We start from the raw sequence: 7,478 nt of genomic DNA, 5'->3' as shown, positions 1-7,478 counted from the left end.
ACATGCTTCTAACGTGGAAGGTCCTGGTTCAATCCTCGGTGGGTTTGCTTTCCACATCGGATCGCTGTCAAGTCTTTTTTGAAATTTAATATTCTCATGCGTTATCATACATTCTTTTCAAAACTAAGCTAAATGGTTGACGTACACGCCTCTGGCCTTGGTTCAATCCCGGGCGGTTGCTCGAATATCACGTTAAGCTGAAGGGGCCGCTAATGCTTTCAAAGGGAATCGAACCATATTATTCTCAGACATAGTTTTTAATATTCTGTAATGCATTCTTTTCAAAACTAAGCGCACACATTTTTCTGGCCATGGTTCAATTCCCGACGGGTGCTCGCTGAAGGGACGCTAAACCATATCATTATCGTGCTTACTTCTAATGTGTGGAGGTTCCTGATTCGTACTCCCACTTTCCCATTCCACTAATTTCTTCATAGTCTAAATATTTCGTACTAAAAGTAAAACAGTGTATGAGTGATCCACCCCCACAAATATAAAATAAAAATGATTTTCGAATCTTGTGTGAAAAATAAAATCTCACTGAACTTACCTCAAATTCAATGAACACAAAGTCGGTGCAGTAAAGCTTAAATGAAGACACTTCTAAAAAAGCAGATCTTCTTCACTTCACAGTTGAGAGCGATGTAGGATTTGAAAAATGAAATTTAGATTTTTATTTAGGTCGTTGTGAAAACGATGTCACCGTCAGCCAATCAGAAACGAGGAAATTTATAAAATGACATCACAACGAACCAATCAAAACGCTCGCTGCTTTTGTCATGAATCACGAACCAAAACGATGTGTAACAATCGATCGTGACGTCATTCACGTTTCTCAATAGTTACAACATCTAGTATCGCAATTCCGATGCCAATTCCCTTCTGCCAGGATCATGTCACTACTTGTCGTAACTGTGACGACATTTCATTTTCCTCATATTCCATACGAGAATGTCAATGTTTGCTTTTTTTCCATGAATCATGCTGACACGTTCGTAGTAAAACAAAAAGTAATGCGATCCGCTGACGTTTGCATTTTTTCAATCATATGTGCTTCTATGTCGTCACACAAAGAAGTCTATCAGCATTTTATTTTAATCCACGAACGAAAGCGTTACACTGTCAGATTTATTTTCTTAAAGTGTATGTGTATCCTTTTCAAGGACCATGGTTCGAAACCCACCAAGCATAATTAAATCCGAATTCATTCATAGCTAAGCGGTTAGGATACACATCTTTGGTTTGAAAGACCTGAGTTCGATTCCTGGAGAAACATTTCTTAGGATTTTTCTAAACTTGGTTTCAATTTCTAGTTCGAAAATTTTAAAAGTTTAGTTCGATAAAAAGTTTGATTTGAGAAGCGTTACACTGTCAGATTTATTTTCTTAAAGTATATGTGTATCCTTTTCAAGGACCATGGTTCGAAACCCACCAAGCATGATTAAATCCGAATTCATTCATAGCTAAGCGGTTAGGATACACATCTTTGGTTTGAAAGACCTGAGTTCGATTCCTGAAGAAACATTTCTTAGGATTTTTCTAAAACTTGGTTTAAATTTCTAGTTCGAAAATTTTAAAAGTTTAGTTCGATAAAAAGTTTGATTTGAGAAGCGTTACACTGTCAGATTTATTTTCTTAAAGTATATGTGTATCCTTTTCAAGGACCATGGTTCGAAACCCACCAAGATCGATTAAAACCGAATTCATTTAAGCGGTTAGCATACACATCTTTGGTTTGAAAGACCTGAGTTCGATTCCTGGAGAAACATTTCTTAGGATTTTTCTAAAACTTGGTTTAAATTTCTAGTTCGAAAATTTTAAAAGTTTAGTTCGATAAAAAGTTTGATTTGAGAAGCGTTACACTGTCAGATTTATTTTCTTAAAGTATATGTGTATCCTTTTCAAGGACCATGGTTCGAAACCCACCAAGATCGATTAAAACCGAATTCATTTAAGCGGATAGCATACACATCTTTGGTTTGAAAGACCTGAGTTCGATTCCTGGAGAAACATTTCTTAGGATTTTTCTAAAACTTGGTTTAAATTTCTAGTTCGAAAATTTTAAAAGTTTAGTTCGATAAAAAGTTTGATTTGAAAATTTTTAGATGTGATTTACATCTTTAGTTCGAAACTTTTGTTTTAAAAAATGTTTTAGTTCGACAAAATTTTGTTTCAATTTTTTTAGTTCGAAATTTTTTTTGGGTTCGAAAATTTTTTGTTTGAAACTTTTTCGTTTCAAAATTTTTAGTTCGAAAATTTTTTGTTTGAAAATTTTTTAGTTACAATTTTTTTTAGTTCGAAAAAATTTTTAGTTTAAAATTTCTTGCACTCTGCGGAACCGTTTCGAAAAGAATCGGAGCAGTTTCGGTAAAAAAAATCTGGCAACACTGTTTCCATAATTGAAGCGCTTACTGAGCGTTTAAAAAATCGCTTAAACTCACAACAATGTGTTATAAGAAATCTACAAGCGACAACCCTCTTTCACCATTGTTACTTCCAGAGACATAGGCTACTAATTCAAGGACAGGATCTCCATCAAGGTAAGAAAGCTGGTAATCATCTTATCTGCCAAAGAGAACGATAATATTTAATGTAAACTTCAGTACAATATCATGATACCAAAAAAGGGTTATTTAAGGAGGAGGTTGAACCCTTCATGGGAACTTTACGCATAACCATAAAAAGGGAACTAAATTCTAAGATCCCGGTCTAGGATGGATCGCCGTCATAGCACTCTGAATGTCTAGCATTGGGGGTGGGGGCTAAGATCATGTGACTTCTATCCACCAATCAAAATTGAGGTACCAAAACACGCATCTTACACATAAAATAAAACAAATAAGTAAGGGGTTTTCCCATGTAATCTGTTCATCGTGTGGCGGGTCTAAAATCATGTGACCTCTGTCGGCCAATCAGAATCGAGATACCAATGTATACATCAGAAAGGACACCCTAATTTCAAAAATCCTTGGACCTAAAATCACGTGATCTCTATCATCCAATCAGAATCAAGGTACCAAAGCACTTATCTTACACGTAAAAGGAAACGAATTAGTGATGGATTTCCCCGCAAGGGTAAAACATGACGTCATACCATGTGACCTGTTCACCGTGTGGCGGGTCTAAGATCATGTAACCTCTGTCGGCCAATCAGAATCGAGGTACCAAAGCACTCATCAAAGAGGATACCCAAATTTCAAAACCCAGGGTCTAAGATCATGTGACCGCTATCAACCAATCAAATTCAAGGTACCAAACCACTCATCTTACCCATAAAAGGGAACGAATTTTAAAAATCCCAGGGCCTAAGATCACGTGACCTCTATCAGCCAATCATAAACACTCATCTTACCCGTAAAAGGGAACGAATTTCAAATATCGCAGGGTCTAAAATCACGTGACAGCTATCAACCAATCAGAATCACACATCTTACCCGTAAAAGGAAACAAATTTCAAAAATCCCGGTCATAAAAGAGAATGAGGGATTTCCCCGCGGGTCATCATACCACGTGACCTGGAAATTTGAATTTCCCGCGTGGGCGGGGCCTAACGTCACGTGATCTCTCTCAGCCAATCAGAATCGAGGAATTTTTGCTGACTCGGCGAGCCATACGTCGGGGACTACTACTGCCAAGGTGCTCTTGGCAAATTTTAGAGGGGGTGGTCCTAAGTACCCCTAGATCATTGACTTCGGGCCAAGGTCATTGACCTTTGACGAATGACGTGACAAAGGTCGGGTTCAAAGTCCTAACTTCGATAGGGTGACCCCCTTGCTACTATATTATTCAGTTCAAGAATTTTCAAATGATAACGATGTATGAATATGATGTAATGATGTAACAAATTTAACATGTGATGTTTGTTTATAATTGTGTACTACAAATGGTGTAATAATTTGTAATTACAATTTGCATTTATATACATGTGACAACTGTAGAACTTATAGGAGATACTCTCCATATTGTAAGTCAAAACAGGCAAAAATAAATGAATACGCCACAGTAATTGTATACAAGCGCCAAAATGAATGGGTACATATCGAAGACGACTCCCTAACATGCTCATTTCTATCGGTGTATTATTTCCGGATGATGTGCGAAAACTATATTTACGTCTATAAGTAGAGAGTTACAACTGTGTAACCGTTACAAGTGCTGTAATATACGTGATTATATGCGACATCTAATATTTTATTTGTTAAAATCCTGCCCTGACTCGGCAAGATAGTATTCTCGGTTTTATTGGCTACCGTGAAATGGGGTGAATAGAAACACATTTTTGACTATATGAGTATATAAGTCTGGTGATGTTAAAGATTTCGCGTATCAGATTATTCCAGCAAAAAGGTCTTAATATGCTAATGAAGTTCAGTAAACGTCACATAAATTTATCAACTCCACTTTTCTTCACCTTGATTTTTCTTAATGTTTCTATTCACCCCTATCCATGGGGTGAATAGAAAAATGACTTTATTTTCATTGTTGTTTCTTTTATACTATTGGAAAGGTAAAAAGAAACAGCGTATTTGTTGAAACGAACTATTTATTTGATATCTGCAAGATATAAGTTCAATGAGACCAGTATTACCTAAGTTACAAACGTATAAAACAATACAATGCACAATATAGGTACAAACGACCATACAGTTTTGATGATATTTGAATAAGATTTAAACCACTGAAATCACTAGGGAAACTTATTATGAGTTGAGTTGATTTTGAGGTTAACGTCCCGTTCAGCAGCGAGGCTATATGAGACGTGGACCTACTGATTAACGTGGAATCAGAACCACATGAGCTTCCACCGGGAATCGAATCCGGGTCTCCCACACCAAAGGCGCGTACGCTAACCGCTTAGCCACGAAGGAGCCCGAAACTTATCATATACTTAAAGCGTGTTGACGAACTCCTAATAAAACCCAACAGTTTCATAACAATATCCTCATGTAGTAAGAACGATTCTTCAGAAGTTTCCGAAAATTTCATTGTTTATGCCTCTCTTATAAAACACTCCCTCATATCCATCATGTTCATATTTTTGCACTTGGGTAGTGAATAGTCTCATCGAGTTTTAGCTTCTCATAAACCTTTACCACAGCAAAATCACCAGCTTTAGAAAACCATCATCTACTTCTTGATCATCTGGAATGTTGTATTCTGGAGTGTTGTCTTTCTCCTCTTCCAACAACACAAGGGTAGGTTGAGTTTCGTTGTGATTTGATGAAAATGCATCATTTTCAGAAAACAAACCAAAACTCTTACCAGAAACTCTTCTTCCCTTTAATTTTTACATCTTCTCTCATGGTCTTGAGAAGATCCATAAGGGAACGGTTTACAGTCTGAAATGCCTTTTGCTGTTCTGTTTCTTCTCGTTTATTGTCTCTTTTTGGCAGCATCCTCAGTATTTGGTCTCGACAAGGGGAAAAATTCCACACTTTTCAAATCCAGCCCTGATATTTTCCTCCTTCAGTTTATCACACATTTTTTTTTTTTTTTCAGAACACTTGGAAATTTGTTCTTATTGTTAGAGATTGTTGATTCATTCCTGTCCTTTTTTCCACTCCTCACGAATTTTCCACTCCTCAAGAAGTGTTTCTATTCACCCCACTAATTAAAAATCATAGCAATAACCCAGTAAAGTTAAATTTTGATTAAAAATAATTTGCAAAAGGAAAACTTTTACTATGAACGTCAGTAAATGAAACAACAAACTACAAAATAGGCATATGTTCAGATGCAACAAATATGAAAATGTCATACTTACCAAGAAAGTTTGAGGGGCGCTAAAATACCGTGTAAGATTTCAGTAACACATTAATGCTACTGCCGTCTACCTCAGTGTTTCCAACTCAGTAAAACATTTTGTCTCTGCCCTGAACACTTTATCCGTTTTAGACTATGTTAAGAAATTTCAGTTTTCTTGATTAATTTATCGTCCAGATAAATCCAAAACTAATCTGAGAGTTTTGTTTCTATTCACCCCCATGTTTCTATTCACCCCATTTGACGGTACCTAGCGCATTTGGTATGTATTTCTTTGAATTTATAGTGTACGTCCGAACGGATATTTTTCAGTAACGTAAAGAGAATCAGCACCCATGAAATGACTTCTACGACGTTGCAAGTGAATTTCATGAGGAAACAATTGCATTCAGATCGAATGCATTTACTAGAAAAGCACATAGCCATTGCGACTGCACGTCAATTTGCACGCATACTATAAATCTGTACACAATTAGTTATTATAGGCCAGGGTAATAGTAGTCGAAAATGCCTCAGTGAATAATTGTAAGCAATAAAAGTGAAAGAAAAATGTTTATTTATTTGACGGACTATTAGAAATCTGGATCTAAATCATATCTGAAACTAAAAGAATACATATAGACAACGGATTTCAAAACAAATTTTTCAATGACTTTTCACCCAAAATTGAAGTTATTTCATTATTTTTTGCGAGTATTCGTGTAAATTTTTGGTACGACTGATCTGCGAAATAAGTTTTGGAATGGAACATGGATGGAGTGTTCGAAGCTTCTTGGCATAAGGGTTTAACGCAGGGATATAATGGGGCGTATACGGGAGTATGCGGCGTATACCCACCTAAAATGTATATAGTCCAACGTATACTTATCTTAAATTTACGAAAGAATGAGCGTGTATTGGGGTGCGTATACGACAAGTAGTTTGTGTATACGCTATACTTTTGAAAACGATCAAGCATATACCTACCATTAATTCTACTATTACAGCACTGGTTTAACGTGTTGTCTCGAGCGCATGTTTTTCTTTTGTTTAATACCAGTTTTTTTTTATGCTTTTTCTTACTTTTTATTCATTCTGTATAGTGTGCGAACATCCCTGGCATCGCTGTTTGTACAATGAATTTACTTTCTAACAATTTAGTTAAACACGGGAGAATTAGCGGTTCCACCCGCGGCTTTTTCGTTATAGCTTAGTAATTAAAGATCATATGCAGAGTCATTCTGACATATAATCAGTGCCAAACAAAAGAGTTAGGCCGTGACTCCAATGCTTCCGAGTGATAATTTTCCAGCACGTGTAAATAAATTGGAGTGCCTCTATTAGCTCCGAACTGCGAATTACGAAAACCGACGAAAAGATGCGAAAGCGAACGATCCCAAAATGCTGGGATTGTTCGTCCGAATTCGTGCGAATGGAATGTCACCTGCAGAGGAATTGAAGTCTACGTGAGAGAAGAAAGTTCGTTTTGCGTGAAAGCAGAAGACGTTGTGAGGTGCGGAGTTAAAAAAAAAAATTAAAAAGTCAAAATAAAGATGGAAATAGATGTTGATGTTTTAACAAATTGTGTTTTTGATAAAGTTCCGATGTGGAACCAAGCTCATCCAAGTTAAGAAATTACACGTTGTGAGTAAATTATGTGCAAATATAAGCAAGGAACTTTGAGTGGAAGATATGTGTATTTTCCTTTGTTTTGTCTTTAAAATATGAAGATTTAA

Source organism: Thermobia domestica, chromosome 4, assembly GCF_964235325.1.
Source record: "Thermobia domestica chromosome 4, izTheDome1.hap1.1, whole genome shotgun sequence".
Lineage (NCBI taxonomy): Eukaryota > Metazoa > Arthropoda > Insecta > Zygentoma > Lepismatidae > Thermobia > Thermobia domestica.
The sequence above is the reverse complement of the archived record's forward strand: the minus strand, read 5'-3'. Positions refer to the sequence as shown.